This window comes from Rhinatrema bivittatum, chromosome 17 (assembly GCF_901001135.1).
Source record: "Rhinatrema bivittatum chromosome 17, aRhiBiv1.1, whole genome shotgun sequence".
NCBI lineage: Eukaryota > Metazoa > Chordata > Amphibia > Gymnophiona > Rhinatrematidae > Rhinatrema > Rhinatrema bivittatum.
In genome coordinates, this window is record NC_042631.1 from 31,087,432 (window position 1) to 31,108,408 (window position 20,977).

A 20,977-nucleotide genomic window follows, 5' to 3' on the forward strand; every position below is an offset into this window, starting at 1 on the left:
GGATTATAAAACCTGGTCCAACGTGAACAGGTTCAATAAATCAGAATGTTCATGGAATTAGTGAGTTAAACATTCCAAATTAGATCCACAGACAGGATAGTAGGTCACAGAGTCAAGGCTTGGACTAAAGATACTCTAAGCATGTACTATTATGTACAAAACTTGTCAGGTTTCAGCAGCAGGGTCAAACCACACTCAGCTTGCCCTCTAGTTGGTAGGAACACTGGAGTGTTCCCTGAAATCCCTTTTACCTAATCTCTAGTCAATCTCCTTGCTTCAGAGACAGGGTTAACCTAATGTGGATTAAAAGATAGAAAACAGAGAGTAGGGCTAAATGGTAAATTTTCCCAGTGGAAAAAGGTGAATAGTGGAGTGCCTCAGTGATCTATTCTGGGACTACTGCCTTTTAATGTATTTATAAATGACCTGGAGATAAGAACAACAAGTGAAGTGATTAAATTTGCAGATGGCACAAAATTGTTCAAGATTGTGAAATTGCAAGATGACTGCAAAACTGGGAGACTGGACATGCAAATTAAATTTAATGTGGACAAATGCAAAGGGACGCACTTAGGGAAACGTAACCCAAATTATAGCTACAAAATGCAAGGTTCCGCATTAGGAGTCACCACTCAGGAAAAGGATCTAGGTGTCATTGTTGAAAATACATTGAAATATTCTGCTCGATGTGAAGCAGCAGCCAAGAAAGCAAATAGAATGATAGGGGTTATTAGGAAAGGAATAGAGAAAAAAACAGAGAACAGCATAGCACCTCTGTATTGCTCCATGATGCAACCTCATCTTGAGTATTGTGTGCGGTTCTGGTCATCACATCTCAAAAAAGATATAGCAGAATTAGAAAAGGTACAGAGAAGGGCAATCAAAATGATAAAGGGGATGGAACAATTCCCCTATGAAGAAAGGCTAAAGAGGTTAGGACTCTTTAGCTTGAAGAAGAGACGGTTGAGGGGAGATACTGTATGATAGAGGTCTATAAAACAGAGTGGAGTGGAACGAGTACATGTTAATCAGTTGTTTACTCTTTCAAAAAGTACAAAAACCAGGGGACACACAATGACGTTAATAGGTAATACATCTAAAACTAATAAGAGAAAATATTTTTTACTCAATGCATAATTAAGCAATGGAATTCATTGCCGGAGGATGTGGTGAAAGCTATTAGTGTAGCTGCTTTTAAAAAAGGTTTTGACAAGTTCCTGGAGGAAAAGTCCATTAACCATTATTAAGGTAGAGGTGCAGAAATCCACTGCTTATTCTTGGGATCTGTCTACCCCTAGGGATCCTGCCAGGTACTTATGACCTTGCTTGGCCACTGGTAGAAACAGGAAACTGGGCTTGATAGACCTGTGGTCTGACCCAATATGGCAAGTCTTGTGTTCTTATGTTCTAGCAGTGCACCTATTTCACGAGGGGGGGGGGGGGGGGGGAGGCAAGCTGGATTCTAGTATTGTTTTGCTTAATATTTAAAATACGTATGCAAATTGTCTGGTTACATATCCTGCAGGCAGGATGTGCAGTTATTTTATGAGAGATGGGCAATTTTTTGTTTGGAAATATCTGGTTAGTGCAGCCTGCTTTACTGTTCCTTTTGATCCTTTTCCTATTACCTTCTCTTTGTCTCCAGATGTTTTTTCCTACCATGATGTATTTTGGAAAAACAAATCCATAACCGTTTAAAGGGAGAGCCTCACCCCTTCCTTTTCTCCACTCTTTGGTGGTTCGGGCTGGATTTGCGCTTTACCTGGATGAGTTGGGTGCCCGAATAGGGTTCTGATTATAGGCCGGCACCCAAAAGTAGTAGAAGTGGCTATCCAGGAGCTTTGAGAAACTTAAAATGCCGATATCTCCTTGAAAATAAAATGAAAACCAGAATGAAAAAAATGGGATCCTATTGATTTTAACTGTTAGGTGAGGTGTCAGAACTAAGCATTTTCCCCATAGACAGAGAGTAGAGAAAAGCCTTAGTAAAGTTTGATAGTGGTGCTCTGGGCCCTCAGTCATTTTAATTGAAAGGATACAGACCCTGATTGGCTAAAAAAACGGACTGCTTTGTGTTCCAAAATGAAATCGATTGTCTGTATACAAGATTTGCACATATCTGGCCAATGCACAAACCTGAAAAGCTAAAACCACACACAACGGGCTATGTATTCAAGATTTTTGCTGTAGACAAGAAATATAGAGAGAAATGCTTTTAAAAATAGGGCTGAGTGCCACTGCTTCTGCATAACGTACACGTAAATCACCTGGGAGCTGCCATGAATAGTAGGTATTGGGAATCATATATTATGACTGATCGACACCCTACATTCTATTCACTTGGAAAGTTCATTATCTCGCTGGGAAGGAATTTGCAATTTAAAGAGCATGTTCACGGTGTCAGCCATGAAGCAAAATTTAAAATGAAGTATTTGCTCTGTTTTAGCTTTTTTAATTAAAAAAAAAAGTCTGGTGGGAGAGTCGTGATTGTAGTAATGAACTCTAGGGTTGGGCATTTAATTTTGTAAAGACTTTAAAAGGCAAACTGCCCTTAGCTGTGCTTGAGGCCCCTCAATTCCTCCACCCCAGGGCATTAACTGCCCAGAAATGGCTTCCTTGAGGTTATTCATATTCACTGATTTACCCTGCTACTATATGTAGAAATGGAAATTTCTTCACTTCCTACTGTACAGGGTAAGTATGCATATCTGCCATTTAGTCACACGTATTTACTTTTCAGAATAACCTAGCTGTATGGTTGGGTTTTTTTTTCTTGCATAACTAAAGTGTAACTATCTACTTTTTGTCTTCTGTAACTTACTTTTTGTTAATTTTTTGCCCATCACTTTCCCCCTGCTCCGCTGAGCTTCCAATTCTGTGTGAAACAGCTTCTGTTGGACTAAAGCACCATGAGCCTTCAGTTGTAACTATCCAAGGATTTTTTTTCTTCCCTTTATAACCCCCTCCTCCCTAGTTAGTCCATCCCTTGCTGTTGACAGTCCTGGACTAGGGACTACAGATGGTGCTTTTCTGTCTGCATCCTGAGTCTGGCCAGTAGGTGGCACTGTTATGTGATGCATGGGGCTCCCTTTTCCTTGGGATGTGCATGCTGGCTCTCTAGCACCCCCAACCTGACCCACGAAACAAGCTGGCCTGAGAATCAAAGGCATGGTAGCAATTAACACTACAACTGAGCCACTGGGCTGGCCCCTACCAGTGTGTAACACTTTGTTTTCATGCAACTGCCCCTTGTGCAACTAGTTCCTAACATGGTAACAGACATATTTACATTAAAAAGAGGAATATTAAATCTCTAAAACTGCCTTAAATCCCAAAAGAGCAGCTGACTGGTTACTATTTATTGCTCTTATACAGTGTTCCCAATTCCTGTTTTTATTGCAGTGTAAGACTGTATGGAGGCAAAAGATTTCAGTTTGGAGTGGACCGTAAGAAAGCAAGGACCCAGTTCTAACGGCATTGTCTGGGCTGCTTCAGTTTATTTTAAGGGTGTTGAAGAACTGAAGAAAAATCAATCAAATTGGCTCAGTTAGGTCCTGAAACAGCAGTGCCCCATCATACTAAAATAGTATAGAAATTTTCAGCATGTAAAGACCTCGTGGCTCATCCATTATACCCAGTTGCTCCTGCCCACTGCATCACTGCAGATCTTCCCTGATCTGCTGTTATCAGCACCACCAGGCTTGAATCTCCGCACTATTTTGGTCCTTGGTAGAAAATCTGAAATTTGCAGTTGGACGAAAGGGCAAATGTTACTGAGCTGAAGAGCTGCCAAGGCTATATATCTTTTTTTTTTTTTTTCTCTAACGTGATCCACACATGAAACAATTGTGCTTCTATTTTAAAATGCTTCGGGGAAAAGTTTGGGGGGGGGGGGTGCTGACATCTCCTCACCCTTGGCTTGGCCATGCTTGGGAGCTTTGTGCTAATTTTCCTCTCATATTTTCCTGTTGTGACACATTGCTACTTTTACTTTTAAGTCCTGCAAAAGCAGAGGACTGGAGACCAAGCTGGTTACACCAGCTGGGCAGGAGCTGGTGAGCAGTAACCAACCATTTTTCTAAACCACCCTTAAGCACGCTGTAGAGTCGTTTCAAGGCCACTTGACGACCTGGCCCTGATCATCACTGGAAAGGGCGCAGAAAATTCCCCCCCCCGGTAAAATTCTGAAATGGGTTGGAGAAGCTGTCCCCTATTACATCTTCCTCCTTTGCAAGATAAATAGTGGGAAAGCAGGGACCTGACCCGGCCGACCTTTGCTGTTTTCCTTTCTGCTCGTCAGTCTTGTGTTTTTATTTATATATATATCTATATATATATTCAGCGGGGTTTCCAAACTTTCCCATGCAGGAAACAAGAAAGCCTCTTCAAATCCTGGCGCAGCAGATGCAAACTTCCGCACAGACCCGTTTTGCACAAACTGTTCTTGTATCTTTGTGGAATGTCGCAGGAAAAAGTCTGTTGAAACACCCCCCCCCCCTTGTTTATTTCTCTCCATCTTTTTTAGCTGAAAGTAGCCTGCAGCTACAAACAAGGCATTTGCCTGATACGCGTAATTATGCTCTGGCCTGGTCTACTCCTAATGGCATTCCAGTGATTCTTTCAAGGATGCTTACCTCTCCAGTTCTTTTTGAAAGCAAGCTTAACAAATATGATTTTTTTTTTTTTTTGTGCTTTGTATAGCACAATTGCAATACTGAATTTTGGAAGAAAAAAAAGAAAAGGACAGCGCTATTGGTTTTGGCATTAGCCATATTCTTGCATCGTTAATTATTGGCTGAAAGCTGTATGATTTCAGTGCCCAAGACACTTGGGAACTCATATCACACCTGCATCGACCTCCTGCCATGTATTTTGCCTTTTGTATAGTGCTGTAGACTATGGAACTTTACAACAAATTACTTGCAGTTCCAACAGTGTCTTGCCCCAAAGTGTGCACAATCTTAAGTGGGTAACTGGAGCACCAGGAAATAGTGACCCAAGGGACTCTGCTGGTTCCCAGGCCATTGCTCTAACGACCCTTCTAAGGGTGCCAGGGGCATCAACCAAGCTGGCAATTTCTCAGCCCCCTTGGGCCGCTGCAGAATGCAGCTGGAGTCCGGGTGTGTCGTAGGATGTTTCCCAAACCACGCTGCAGAGCTGCCAACTTCAGAAAAGAAAAAGCATTTTTTAATGGACAGGCCAGCCTCTCTTTCACTCACCGTCAACTGTTAAGTACAAAAAAAAAAAAAAGTGTAATCCAGTTTGTGTGTGGTGGGTCCCTTTCTGAAGTTCAAAGCGTCTGTGAGGGGAGGGAGACGGGTGTACCTGCCGCTGCTTCGGCCCAGAATGTGCTGCCTCCTGGCTTCCACCTTTTGTGCCAATGCCATCAGAGGAAATTAGCATTAAAATGATGGGTGGCTATATCAGAGCTGTAGCCACAGATAGGCTTTGGGAATCTGTGGCACCCCTCCCCCCTGCATGTTTGGCTCAAGTACCCGGCCCTAGCAGCAGGGTCATGCCTCATTTGAGTCAGCCCCTTAAAGGTCACTGCCGGTCAATGATCTCCTGTCTATGCTAACTTGCAGGGAAGCCCTTGGGCTAGACCTGTAAAAGTCTGAGTCCATCAAAGTCTTGGTTATCTTTTGGCAGATAGTTATCCCTCTCCTCTCAGCCCCTTCAAACACACAACACTTTATTTATTTATTTATTTATTTAAATGTTTTGTTTTTTTTATATGCCGCACAAATGAGGCATGTATATGCCCGTCTAGGCGGTTTACAATGTTACGTTCATAATATCAATTATCAAGACATTCACGGAAAAAATAAAAAGTAAAAACATTAAAAAGTAGATTATTAATTTTGTCTTGATTGGCAATATTAGTGGACGTACTGTCCACTAATATTGCCAATCAATATTGCCATACAATATATAAATATATTTATATATTGTATGCGCTGTTAAACGGGTAGGTTTTCAGTTTCTTCTTAAAATCTTTAGAGTTTGCAGTCAAATGGATGTGTTCAGGGAGAGCGTTCCACAGAGTTGGACCTGCCACGGAAAAGGCCCGTTTTCGGGTTAGTGCTAAACTTACTGTTCTGATTGAGGGAATCTCCAAAATACATTTGTCCATGGATCGAAGTTGTCTGGATAGTCTGTATATATGTAGTAAGGAGCAAAGCCAGACGGAAATTGTATTGTATAACAGGTTATGGATAGTTGACAAGATTTTGTATGTAATACGGTGGGTTATTGGTAGCCAATGAAGCTGTTGTAGTATGGGTGTGTTATGTTCTCTTCGTGATAAAGTATTGTATAAAGTAGCTGCCTTAGCCACAGAGGGAGAGTCAGAAACAACAGAGACAGGCTAGGGAGACAGCAAAGAGACAGAGTGTGCCAGAAATTAAAAAGGTTTTGCAGCCTGTGCAGTGAAGACCCACATAGTATGGGGCAATGGATGGGGGTAGGAGTAGTCTAGCCACAGTGGCCTTCCATGCTAACCTTGCACCCTCCCTCCCAAAAAAAAAAAATCATTTCTGGCTATGCCCCTGGGCTGCAGAACATTTATGAAGCTTATGGATAGACCCTGTGAGGGAGTATTCCAGAAACTCCCTCAAACTACCTTAAGGAACCGGCCGCAGAGACCTAGCTGGGTCTTCCTTAAGGATCATCCCTGCAAATGATCCCTTTAGCCTAACACAGGCTCATACAGGCCCTAATTTGCATAGGCCACCCTCCTGAATCGCGCGCCCAGGAAAGTGGCCTGTGCGCGCGCCGGGAGAGCAGGCGCTCGCCAGCTCTCCCGCTAGTTTTTCCGTATCGGCCTGACAAGTTGGCAGGGCCTTGAGAGGTTGGAGAGGCCCTGGGGAGCAGGCAGAGAGATACCAGATGCTAAGACTTGTTTTGTCTAAGGACCATCTATTACCTGAAGCTAAGGTGAGCTGCATTGTTTGTTTTGAGTTGCCTTTTTCCACTGTAAATAAAGAGCGCCTAAGGAACAGCCAGAGTCTGCCTCCTTTCCTCTGGCTGAGTCCAAGTCGCTACCATTCGAGTTACCACAGGCCCATTTGTCAGCTGTTTTTAACAGGCAGTTGGCAGTCCAGATCTACTGGGTCTGAGCAAAGGGTGCAATCCTTTCATGAAAGACTAGACGTGGAGCAGCAGTAAATCTTTAGCATACCAAGAGAGGTCTGATCCTATGTCACTAGCATGAAAAAAAAAAAAAAGTGCCTTTGTGAGTTTTGGAATGAACCAGTGACCTCAGTGTAGAGACAAAAGAGGCCACTGACTCCTTTCTCATTAAAAATGAAGTAAAAGCTTTGGCATTTGGGAGAAAACTGCTCTTAATTTAAGGTTAGGAGTTCCCAAATGTAGCTCATTCTGCAGCAAATCTTGAATACTGAGGCCTTCAGTCTCAAAATGCTTTTGTCTTCATGATTCCCTGCACCCTGATCTCTGCCAAGGCTGGTGCTAGTTTTTTTGCTGTCCTATTTAGCCATGGTTATTTCATGTTCTGTTAAAGAGCTCTTTGGTCCCAGCAGCTCTAATGTTTGGCCTAAATCCTGATATTTCTCTGTCATATATTATGCTGTAGTTTTTGTATTGTTATTTTATGTATGTTTTATGGAATCTGCCTTGAAACAGTCTCCTGCAATAAGTATGGACTATACATTTTAATAACTTCAAATTCACTTGCATGGTTCTTATTACTGTATATCAGCAGTAAAATTACAGTTAGCTCCTGTAGTTCCTCAGTACCCTACTGTTGGCTCTATGCTGGGCTAACACTTAGTTTACTCTGATGTCAATAACACCTTGAAATAAGTAGAAACAAAATATTTTGTTTCTACTTAATTAGCCTTGTCCAGCAGGGTGTGGCGCTACTATGCAGAGCCACAACTATTGGCAAGTCGGTCCTTTGTTACAGTTCAAGTAGCTCTGTGATTTTTAGGAGGTGGATGTGAGAATAAGTGAATGTCATTAATTTTATAGAAAATCAAATCTGATCCAAGTGGGATCCATTCCTGCGGGAACAACCTGTGTTGATAGACTGGTCTTTGAGCCAATGACACTATAACACCTCCTAGCAGATACAGCCATAAAATACAACAGGTATCTGGAAACCGCCACTTATTGGGTGAATGGCTGCAAGTGTAAGGTATTTTTGTGGGAGTGAGAACAAAGAATATTTTTATGGTCCAATTTTAGTGAAGAAAACAAAGAAGTTTGCCGAGGGGGGCCAAAGGGGACCCTAGGGAGTTAGAGCGAGAATTACAAGCCAAAATCCTCATGACTGACAGTCTCACTCACATTTTATTCACTCAGTTGTGCCTTTCAAAAATGGATAGGGAATATTTAGGTGGAAAGTTGCGTGAAATTTAAAAAAAAAAATGCACTCTGTCATTTAGAAGAAATGGATTAGTACACCACAATTCATTTTTTTAAAGTGCTGCTTGTAGAGCTGGGTCTAGTGCAAACTGAGTAAATTAATTATTATCTCCAACAGCATGAAAGAGTCCGTAGAAGTCTGAGCAAAGGCTGGTCATTATTTTACAGCTTTCGCAGGGTGGATGACAGGAGTCGCTAGGGTACTCCCAACTGAGACTGTCCACTGTTTGTTTGCATGCAAAAGCTGCCTGCCTGTGTTAGCTTGACACCATGCCGCAGAAACTGGCAAAGGCTCGGATTTCCTCCTTAAGAGGGGGGCTGCATGTGTGTGATATAATAATATAAATATATATTTAAAAAAAAAATAAGCACATACTTCCCCTGCATTCATGAGCCTAAGATTTTATGTCACTTGTAGATTTGTATAAATAAACATCCTCAGGCTTTGATAATTGCATAGTTTGTTCCTGTTTGTCTACTCATTTTCACCTAATAAGCAAAGCACACATTACTCAGTCAGCATAACCTGTCTTAATTCTTGCTGCACCCATTTCTTGTAAGAAGTCAGACCTGGCATTTTGGAGCACTGGTGATGCTGCTCAGGGCATTTGCATAATGTGTGCAGGTGGTATCTGAACACGATTTAATGTCACTTGCCAGACAGAAACTAAAATTGATGCAACAATGTAGATTGAGCCCAGACAGGTAGTCAATCATGATGAGTTTCTACTCTCTGTAAGAGATGTCTGGGGAAATGTAAGAAATTATGATACTTGAGTACATCTGAAGAAGGGAGCTATACGTTTTTGTGTACAACAATAACTACCTTTAGATACCGTAGTTCATAGGTTGGCCCAATAAAAGTTATCACAACCAGAAAGCATCCAGTCTTCTCCAGGAACACCTTAAAGGCATCTAATCCAGTCCACCTTAAAACCTTCCTAGTGTGAGAATCTAGGTTTCAAGATATACTGCTGGGGAGAAGTATAAAAGCAGGGGCAGGGAGGAATAAACAGGTCTAGGACGGGAGGAGAAGGCACCAGCTGCTATTCTAAAACATATGTATGAATGCCCTAACTTTTGAGACCAAAACTGTAGAGATAAGCAGACTTTATGCTGTTTTTCTTTAATGTAAATAATAAAAGTATTTTTCTATAAGAAAAGCACCCTCCCTGAAGCCAAGGACCCATGTCCACATTATCGACATATAGTGAGATTTCTTGTCTAAGCCAGCTGCAAAGCTTTTTTAATGGATCTGGCTGTAGTGGCAGCCCTGAAAGTTGAGTCCAATGTGCTAAAGGCCTAGCCCTGCCTGGGTGGAGAAGGAATTTATAGTAGGTCAGACCTGGATAGGCTAGGATTTTTTTTTTTTGGGGGGGGGGGGGTTCTCCCTTTTGCTGAACAGACTGTGCACAGTGAAGCTCCCTTTTGCTGAACAGACTGTGCACAGTGAATCCAGAATAGAATGCTTACTCCAGGCCTTCACAGAGGGGCAGCAGCTGCAAAGGATCATACAGATCCAGCAATAAACATTGTGGATCCAAATAGCAAAAGCTGTGCAAGCTGCTACAGGCTGCCTACTCCTCTGTCGCCTATAATACTTAAGCTGGAATTAGTCATGGTGCATATCTGATGGGATAATACTTAAGATGGCTCCAGGAGAGGACACACAGACTGTTCCTTAGTGAACTCTGAACGAGCTGATAGGGTAGCTAGAGTCCACATAGTCAACCTACCTATTCTGCCTTCTAATCTGCAAATTAAGACAGAAGGGTCAGCTATGCGGAAGTTAAAGCCTCCATCCTTGAAAGGGCTAGGTGTACCCCAGAAGTGTACTGGCAACTGTTCCAGTGAGGACCTCCAGCATGAGGAGAGTATATGGAGCCTTTTCTACTGGCTAAAAGATATAGGCTGGAAATGGCTACAGCCTGAAGGGAAGACTGGTGCTGAAGTGGCCAAACTGGTCCTGAAGCAGTTTTTGGATGGCTGGGATCCACCTATGCAAGAGTGGATATGCCAACACATAAAGCTCACCCTGGAGACTGCCCTGGAAGTGGCTGATGCCTTCAATCAAACCCTACTGATGGCCAGAGTACCCCAGACTGCCAGAGAAACTACCACCACTGGGCTCAAAACATTGCAGTCCAAAAGCAAGATACCCACTGCACACCTTAGCACAGAACCGACCTTGCTCCTTGCACCAATCACAAGAACCCAAACCTACTGCCCTGCCTTGGCTGTGGAGAGAAGGGCTGCTCTATCTGTGAAAGACTCAGGATGGTGGACGAACTAATGGATGTCAGTCCGATAACCACACATTTTTGTAACTTTGTGGTCATTCTACACTTGGGGTTCACCACTTTTGTTGTTCCGGTAGAACTGGATGATTCCCCTACACAAGTCCTAGTAGACTCAAAAGTGAAAAGACTCTCTTAACAGGAGGGAGCCGGTCAAGAGAGTACAGATGGACTGGCTGTGAGAAGACAATGACATTTACCTGTATTCATGGAGACCAATGGCATAATTTAGCCAGCCAAGTCTTGCTGAAGACCCCGGCCAGACAAGCCAATATAAAAGTAGGAGTACATCCATGGCTCCCATAACCTTGGAGGCCCATTACCCAGACTCCACCCGTCTTCCTAATGCAGATGAACTTAGTGTACCAAGAAGCCAAGGGGAATTTAGAGTGTGAAACCTTTGAGCAGCTTCTGGTACTCCAGCCTTACTTCCAACAAATGCTGCAACAGCCCAAAGCCATCTCCTAGGAGGACAGAGGAAAAGAAAACTTGGGAAAAAATCCTGTTCCAGTCCTATTGGCCAAGCTTGCATAGGCAATTCCAGGACAATTGTCAGCTAATCAATACCACTGGGGTTTGAGCAGCTCCTCTGGTACCAATGCCCATCATAGAAAAACCCCTTTGAGAGTTTTGCCATCGATCTAGTGGGATCCTTGGAGAGGTACTCCAATGGAAATAAATATATTCTAATCATTCTGGACTATGCCACCCAATATTCATAGGCTGTACCCCATGGAATATGACTATCTAAATGGCTGTAATTGCCTTGATGGAAGTTTTCTGACAAATCAGATTGCCTAAGGAGATGTTAACTGACCAAAACCACCATTGGTGTCCAGAATGATGAAGCAAGTTTGTGCCCTATTGGGAGTGAAAACCCTCCAGACCTTCTTTACCTCTGAAGGAGACTTTGTTTACAGTCCTGCGCTTTGGACTCTAAGAAGCTCCAGCTATGTCCCAGTGACTAGTTGACTGCCCCCCATGCCCACACAATATGCCGCAGCCTATCTTGATGATGATATGATATAGAGTGGGGACTAGTGAACCTATTTAACCTGAGTACAGGTGATACTTACAAGCCTGAAAAAGGCTGAGCTGATGGCTAACCCCAAGAAATGTCTACTGGGGGCCAAGAAAAGCAGTACTTGGAAATTGAGGCTATTATACCAAGAGCATGGTGAGGGATTGTTGGGTTTCATTAGATATTGGATGTTTATCTCAAATTTTGCAGAGAGGGCTGAGCCTTTGACCTACTTGCTTAAAAAGGGCCCAGGAGAAGGTTAGTTGGTCCACAGAGATGGAAGAAGCCTTCACGATTTGAAGAGGACCATATGTTTAGAACCAGTCTTGATGAGCCCTGAAGGCGGCGTAGGAGTAGTCCTGGCTTAGGAAAAGGGAAAAACATCCAATTGCCTTTATCAGCAAGAAGTTGCTATCCTGGGAGAAATTCTTCTCAGTAATTGGGAAGGAGGCACTGGCAATAAAATGAGCATTAGCTACATACTATATATTCTGGGATGAAAATTCACCTTAGTGACCATCCAACAACTCCTGGTCTAGATTGCCAGGAATAAGGAGTCAAACATCTGGGTGATGCAGCAGATTTTAGCCCTCCAACCTTTCATCTATCAGGTTCGACAGAGGGCAGGAAAGGAGAACAAGAATATTGATTTCCTTTCCCGGGAGGTATCGCTAATTAGGACAGGCACGCAACCTAAGAAGATTGCACTGATGGACAGGGTACGTGAAGAGGTATATGAGAGACCCCAGAACATCTTAAAGGCATCTAACCCAGTCCATCTCAGAACCCTCCCAGGGTAGGAATCCAGGTCACATAGAATTTCCCTGGGCAGGGGAAGAAAAGGTAAGGCCTAGGGAGAAAAATGAAATTAAAAAAAATAAAATAAAAATTGCCATGCACACCCCTACATATAACAATTGATTGATCATATGAGAAAGCTTTGGTCTTATTTTCTTTTACTAACCAATTAAAATATGGAAGGAGATGTCAAAGGATTAAAGTTATTAAAGGCTTTGCCATATTGGCACTGTAGCATGGCGCTGTATACCTGTGTCTGAAAGAACAATGTTAACAATGTGGTGTTAGCTTGTCTCCCACTCTAGTCAAAGATGTGGGAAGCTTTCAACAATAGCTTTGATGGAAGATGTGGGGATTTATCATAAACTCTGAAAATGTTCTCGTTTTTGACTTGGCTGTGTAATTTCAAATGGGTTTCAAACTTCCTAGTGAGTTCAAGCAAGTTTTGTTTTGTTTTTTTCCGGGGCAGTGTTTGAGTCAAATTACATTGGCTTGTGGGGGAAAACCAACGTGGAGTGCCTTGGAATTTTCAAATCAGCTTCAGATTTGGGAAAAGTCTGATTGATTTTTTTTTTCTCCAGTGGGTCTGGGGACATATCCAGTTTTCCTGATAAACTCAAACCTGGTTGAAACTTGCCTGGCTTGGGTTCAGCCTTGAATTGTTTTCTCGCCTCTAGCTTACATCACTGCTGCTTCTACTGGGCACAAGATTAATGCGGCATGTACCAGTTCTCAGACTGGTTTTGTTAGCAAACAGTTTCATAGTTTCATATTGCTATCTGGTCAGGAAGGCACTGGCACGGGGCCGGACATGAAGAATACATTTTTAGCAGACCTGAGAGTTCTTCATTTGCATAGCAAAATTTTCTCTGGCTACTGTCTGCTGAAGTGCTGCTTTGAGACCTTTCTAGACAAAGTGTATTACTGTAATGCAGAAACACCTTGGTTTTAAATTATAGCATTCTTTAAAAAAAAAAAATCCATTTTTATCGTAAGTATCATTTGCATGTCATATCCAAACTTTTAAAAAGCATGTAAATGGTTTACTGTAATTTCTTAACGGCGTACAAGCTTCTATGAGTTCCTGGCTGAACATAACATTAGGGTTGTCTGGGGGACCCAAACAGGAACACAACCCTGCTGAGCCCTGCACTTAACCCCATCCCGAACATTAACATTCAGCATTCCAGGGCCCCGCTGCGGTTCATTCACCCTGGGCCCCGCATTCTCCTAAGTTCAGCCCTGCCTGTGCGTCAGTGTGCTCGTGCAATTTTGAAATAGCAACTTATCTTGCCCGAGGCTTTCCTGAAACTTCTGGAAGTGAAAAAATTCCTCAGGAAAAAAAAAAATTAGGCAAGCAGACTGACTTGCAGACTTTTTGCACTGTTTTAGCCATACTTATTCCTCTTTCTTAAATCTGACCCTAGATGTCTAGTTGTCATGTTATTTGCCTTTCAAGCACTTATGCATGTAAAAAAAAAAAAAAAAAAAAAAAAAAAGACGAAAAACAGACGAGTAGGGAAAGCGTGTAGAGGCATGATTTTGGAAATGCTTTAATTTGTATAAGGGGGTTTGCAGGGTTTTTGCATTACATGGTAAGTAAATGCGAGGCATCAGTATGATATTTATTCCACGTGCTGGAACGTGTTCAAACCCTTTTGTCGTGACTACAAAGCCACTACAGAGGAGACCGAGCTGTTTCAGTGTAAAACATTGTGTTTAAGGCCGTTTCTGTGAGTGTGTCTGTGTGTGACCTTAGGTGGGTAGGATTTTGGTGGTTATGGGAGGCAGTGGAATGTGGGTAAGAAATCCATTCCAAAATTGCCCCTGGCCCCCAGAGCAAGCCTTTCAGACAGGGACAAACGGGGAAGAAAAACCTAAAGTTCTACCATGAACATTGTATGAATGGTTGTACTCCGCTTAGCGCTGTTACAATAAATATTTTAATAAATAGATAAAAGTATCCCAATTTGTTCATTTACCACGGATCATTCTGGTGTAATTCAAACTTTAGTAAGAGCAAACGAGGAAGAGTGGCTCCCCAGTGCTATATAAAAACATTTTCTCTCTATTTGCAAAGTTAAGGAGAACAATTTTATACTCCCTCGAACAGTGATGAATCTTTCATGTTTGTGCGGGAAGTTGTGTGTGTCTGTGGAGAAGGAAGTGTATGGGGCAGGTATTGTGTAGGTGTATGATTTGGGGGGGGGGGGGGCACGATGTGTGGGGTGGGTGTGTGTGTTGCGGATGCACTTCCATAGTATCGCAATGTAGTTTTTTTTTGTTTGTTTGTTTTTTTTGAAGAGTTCATTCTCTAACAAAACTAATCCAGTGTTTTGGGTTTTCAAACTCATCTGAGATATTCCCATTTTCTTCCATCAAATTTTCTGCCCCTTATTTGGAGAGTTATTTTGCCACCAGTTGGATGGACAGACATGGACCCCTTTTATCTAATTCTTTCTATCGTTTCTTAAGTTGAATTGCATTTAAAAAAAATAATAAAAGGAGCTGTAAACTTCTCTTCTGTTCCCTCAGCTCATGGTTCTAATCCCCAGTCTGAGGGCTCCGTCCAGTTTGTCATAGCAAATTAAAGCTGAAAGAGAAACAGGCCTTCGTTGCTTGCAAGTCATAAATACGCAGAGTTCATACCAGACGTATTAAACATTCAGTGCCGGGGGCTGCCATCCCGGGTCATGACAGCATGCTTCAAGTTTCTTGTGAGGCAGGAAGCTGCAGGTGGAGTGACTCGCCACCCAAGAGGCTTAGTGACAACCTAGGCACCAGCTGGAGCACTGTACGAGACAGATCATTACATTCATTGATTCAAAAATTGGATGAATAGAAGGACAATCGTAAACAAAGACGAAAGCAGTGTATTGGATTTGTCTAAATCCAGCTGATAGTGCATGATCAACTGTTTCACTATTAAACTTAATTTCTAATGAGGTGCAAAATGGATATTGGAGGGTGGATATTCAAAACGCAATGACTAGGTAAAATAAACAGGTAAATGGACTCATTTAATTAATGCACAGATATTCAGCTGCACATACTCGGCTACCTGTGCAACTGAATATTTGTCTAAATCTATCTGCTCAAAATTTGAACAGATACAGAGGCCTGCCATTTGGGTGTCTGGGTTACAGGCCTAAATTCAGCTGGTTAGTACTGAATATCACGCTAACCAACTACCGCTAATAGGGAAATTTTATTAAGCCACGATAGTATATCGCAGGAAGAGTCAAATATTGCAGAAGGCATCCAAAGACTGCTTGATTTATTTTTCACTAATTGGGGGTATTTTTTGAGCACTTTTGGCCTTTTAATTTTCCCACGGGACTATCAGGGACCCGCATTAGTGTCCCGATGCTCCCTCAGGAAAATATCTACACCTCCCACTAACTTTTTTCTAAGTCAGCTATATTATTTTATTATCATATTATTGCCTATGTATAAGCTGCTTTACATGCATTAGGGCATTTTATGCATGAAAATGTATGCAAAGTAGCTTATTTCCATAGGGGAGGAAATCTTCAGGTATTTATTGTGTGATAAACAGCATTTAACATGCATTAAATGCTGTTTACCTCACAATATCACCTTACCCTGGTTTGGTAAATCTAGCTCAACCGGACCCTTTTTTTTACTTTGCTAAGTTTGTACATCTTGCAGTTTTTATTGCACAAATTTGTTTGTTTAAGGGGGCAAATTTCTCAATGGATAAATTGTCAGCTAAAATCCAATTTTTGCTTGGAAAATATTTTGAATTTGAACTCCTATATATTTATTTTAAAATATTTCTAGTCTGCACAAACCAACGTTTTCAGCAGGCAATAGCTAAATATATGTAATAGAATACAATTATGTGGGCTTTTTTGCAATTAACTGTACATTACAGTATGGACACAGATTACATGATCTCTTAGGTCTATTTTATATGACTTTATACCCTAATTCACGCATGTTAAAAAAAAATCAGATTACAGTATGTGATTCAAATGCATCTGGATCTCTGAGTCTCTGACACTGCATTGTGTTATTGAAAATTAACGGCAAAAGGTTCCTTCATCTAATCTGCTTCCTCTGATTCCATCGTTAAAAATTGTATTTGAAAGACCTGAATTTGCCTCCAATTTAATTAGATTCCCAGTGCCTCAATTATGGCTGCTATAATCAGTAAATTCGAGAAAATTCTTCTTAAATGCTGCTAATGTAAAAAAGAAAAGTGGCCCAGTTTATTCCCTTTGATCTCCAAATCATGTCTGTGGAAATGTTTTCCAGTCAAAACATTACCTCGATCTATGTCATTAGGCAGCTGACATTCTGTATTCCCTTTGTATGTCTTATGCCTCTGGCCTGATAGAAGAACAGCAAGCAGCATGCAGCGCAGGAGGTGTTTTGTACTAAGCTTCACTAAACTCTTTTATAATTGAAGAAGGTATATTATAGGGTATGCTGGATGGGCCAGTGGTTAAGTGCTCTGATTGTAGGTCCTAGCACCTGAAGTCACTGGGGGCAACATAAATGTCTTGCTAATTGTCTTCAGGGACGGGGGAAAATAGTAGTCACCAGGCACTGATCAAGACTCTAGGTCCTTTGGAAATAATGTAAGCCAAAGCCCTGTTAGGATGCAGCTACTGTGGAATAAAGAAAGGGATACAAATCTCTGTTATCTAAGGGCGGACTCCATCATATGGAGTGCGTCCCTAGCGCCTCCTTATTGACAGAAGCAGCGGCTGTCAGCGGGTTTGACAGCCGACGCTTAATATTACCGGTGTCTGTTGTCGAACCCGCTGACAGCCACGGGTTCAGAAAACGGACACCGGCAAAATTGAGTATCCGTCTTCCAACCTGTGGGCAGATTTTTTTTTGTATTTAAAGGATTTTTATTTTTTTTTATTTTTGGGGCCTCCGACTTAATATCGCTATGATATTAAGTCGGAGGGTGTACAGAAAAGCAGTTTTTACTGCTTTTCTGTACACTTTTCCAGTGCTGGCCGAAATTAATGCCAGCCTTTTGCAGGCGTTAATTTCTGAAAGTAAAATGTGTGGCTTCGCTGCACATTTTACTTTCTGAATCGCGCGGGAATAACTAATAGGCTCATTAATATGCATTTGCATGTTGCGGGCGCTATTAGTTTCGGGGGGGATTGGCCGCGTGTTTTCCATGCGCTGTTACCCCCTTACTGTATAAGGAGTAAAAATAGCAAGTCAAACGGGGGCTAACAGTGCGCTCGACCTTGGCGCACTTTACTGTATCGGCCCAAATGTAATCTTAGGGATTTTCTTATTTAGCTCTCATCATGCTCATAAGACAAGAAAAGGCAGTAAACAGAGCTAAATACAACAAATACACAGCAGAGCTCTGGGAATTACAGGAATGTTATAATGTGCCATGCATTCAGAGCATGATCTATTTGCTTTGATTCCTTTATAACATTGTTTCTGGGCTGATGATTGTATGTTAAGGAGACAAAAATCATCAAAGGGCCTGATTTTCTAAAGCATTCACGGGTGTAAAATGTGGTTTTATGCATGTAAATTACTTTTTGAAACTTTCCCAGGGGGTTGTACACGTAAGAGTGCGCACGGAAGGGATTTTGCTTGCACTTTTACAGGTACTCGGAGGAGGTGTTTCCGGTCGCGGAGTTAGGGCATATGTTCCGTTTTTGAAAGCGTGTACCTAAATGTGCACGTACGCGAGCAGGCGTCAGTGTACTCGCGTAGGCTGGGCAGGCTTCTGCGTACACACTTTTTTTTATTTTCAAAGCTTTGCGGATTTGGGCTGAGGTCTGGTGTGTGCCGCGCAGTTTAGAAGAGGAGAGTCATTCCTTCCCCCAAAGAAAACAAAAGAGACGGGCTTGCATAGGCAGATCTGTTCTCTGGTCTGTCACGAATCTCTCATGTTAACTCTCAGTTTGAGAAGTTTTATGTTTCTTTATTGCTCCATATTCAATTAGGCGTTCTTCCAAATTAAAAGCGAGCCACCCCTCTATGCCACACGATAAACAGAATGTAGGTCTGCCAGCGGGCGTTTCGGTAGCGCGCGAAGGGCCTCGTTTACTGAGCATTTTTCCTGTAGACGCAGAATGGGAGAAACGCCTTGGTGAATCGGGCCCTAAAAGTGATAACCTTTTTTTTTTTTCTTCCCAGATAACCCAATGAAACATCAATAGCGCAAGTCTGTCCTCAGAGCCCAGCTCTGCCGCCCCGCAGCCTGTTAGGGTCCTGCTGCCGCCCACCACCCTCCCTCGCCCAGAGCTGTGCCTCATCTGGGAGCTGCGCTTTCCTGCCTGCAGTTCGCATGGCGCTCCGGTTCATTCCACTCCAGGGATCCTCTTAAGGAACTGATACCTCTAACCACTGGATGCCTCCCTGAGACCGTTTTCCCCTGCAGGAAAGTCCATTAGCCTTCTTTCCCCTCCACCTTCTATGACATTTTTTTTGGAGCGTTGTTTGTGAGGGTCCTACAGGGCGTTTGTTCAATAGGCACATACCACATGAAAACTGTTTGGTTGGGAGAATGAACTGAAATTCAGTGCTGGAACGTGCACGGTTTGCTTTCAAGCAATGCAAGAAATTTAAAAGCAGAGGGGTTTCCAGAAACCAGTGAATGCCCATCTCATTATGCGCTACAGCTCCACCCGTTTAATAGGCACAGGACCTATTTTCCAGCTCCTGTGCCTAACTCTGATCACAGGTCTCTTTTTTTTTTTTTTTTTTACCTCTTCTGGGTGTTGTGTGTCTGAACAGTAACAAAGCTGGACAGATTTTGGAAATGCCATTGGAGAACTCATGCTAGAGTGAGCTGAGGCTCTTTCCTGCTATACGGTTTCTGTTCGACCTTTCTGCTGTCCTTTGCCATTCACTCTTACCCTCTCCCCAGCAGCTGCTCTGGCACTCTGCTATAAATGTATTTCTAAAACGTACTGAATTGTAATTACATTCGTCCAGATCTCCCTTCCTTCCTTCCAGCCCTGTTGCTTGTTCATTTCGCTTGCTTGCTTGGTACTCCCCAGACTTTCATGGGTCATCTCATCATGTGCACATATTAAGACTGGATGACCACCTGCCTCATTGAGACACCCACAACAAGATACGCCCAGTTTAGTGTCGTATGCATGATCTGCCTCGCTGGACTTCTACTGGAGTTGGGTGAGTTTAATCTTCTAAAGTCATCTCTGTCTCTCTCCTCTTTCTTGTGTTCCGGAAGTCTTGCTGCCTTGGTTCTCGCCTCCCTTCATTTAGATGGGTGTACGCTAAAAGAAAATTGTTTTGTTTTTTTGCAGAGTTTTTTTGTTGTTGTTTTGTTTGTTGTTTCTGTTCATTTCATTTATTTGAAACAAAATAAACATCAAAAGAATTGGAAGACAAAACAAAAAGGAAACTGAGGGGTTTGGTTTCCCTCCACCCAAAACAAAATTCAATGCTGCAAAATAAAAATTTGAAACACCCCCCCCCCCGCCAGATGTCTTTTACTCCTTCCGTGAGATCGCTGAAGTGCCAATGGGGCAGGATCAATCCCCAGTTGCTCCTGTACCATCAGGTCCCGACTTGATGATGGAGCTGGTTGACCCTGAGATCGGCACCATTTTATTGTATGTTTGTGCAGACCCATTTGGAGTTTGGGGACCGCATGGAAAGAGTAAGAGTCATCTAGGGGGTGGGGTAAAAGGGGAAAGCCCAGTGGGGGAGGTTGTTTCAATTTTTTAATTTTGGCGGTGCTGGGTTTTTGTTTTTTTTTTTTGCTGCAGTGATGGCAGTGGGAGACCGGGTGCCTGCTACTTTGCATTTTTCATGTTGTTTGAAAACAAATGCACACTTCTAATCATTTATCCTTAGAATTCAGAAAAAGTACAGAGAGAGAACCTGCAGAGAGGGGGGAAGTAAGTGATCAGCATGGAGAGGATCAGAGCCACTGGAAGGGGCACCAGGCCCTGCAAGACGCAACCGCCAAGGACACCAGGCCATTGGAATAGGTGACTGCCTGGGGCAATAGACTGGTGAGTAGGGGTGCCAGCAAGCTTTGGCAAGGTGTGGAGCACCAGCATGCCATGCCTCTGCTATTGCGACAGAGGTGGTATGAAATATAAGCTCATCAAAAGGGGATACCCCACCCCACCCCTTCCCTGCAGCTGGCTGGAGAAGGATCTCGCCCACTCCCTGACTGCGCAGGGCACTGGTTAATGTGGCAAGAGGCCTAGAGAGGCAGGGAGTGGGAGAGAGGTCTGCCACAAGTTCATGAGGAGGATGACAACCCAAGAAAACTACTTTGTGCTTTGGTTTGTCTATGAACCGGGAGACGTAAGTAAAGTGATCCCCTGTATTTCAAAAATTCAAAGGCAGCACCACCTGATAAAGGCTAAGATTAAAAAGTGAAGAAGCCAAGGGTCTGAGCCAAATGCTCAGAAGCTCCTAGACATCTTCATTGGTGCTGGTGGTGTGCTGTGCAGACACGGCTGAAATAATGTTT

At 42.7% G+C, this 20,977-nt stretch overlaps 1 protein-coding gene across 6 annotated transcripts in view; it reads left to right on the forward strand.

Annotated features, from left to right (window-relative positions):
- Nucleotides 1-20,977, forward strand: part of LOC115079425 (circularly permutated Ras protein 1-like) — a 144,332-nt gene that overhangs the window by 26,180 nt on the left and 97,175 nt on the right. For 5 of the 6 annotated variants that reach the window (XR_003853287.1, XM_029583013.1, XM_029583010.1 and 2 more), the window contains exons 3-4: nt 18,658-19,659; nt 20,347-20,507. The gene's annotated coding sequence lies outside the window, so the exon portion shown is untranslated. The remainder of the gene's footprint in view (nt 1-18,657; nt 19,660-20,346; nt 20,508-20,977) is intronic. The other variant, XM_029583012.1, reaches the window with a different exon arrangement.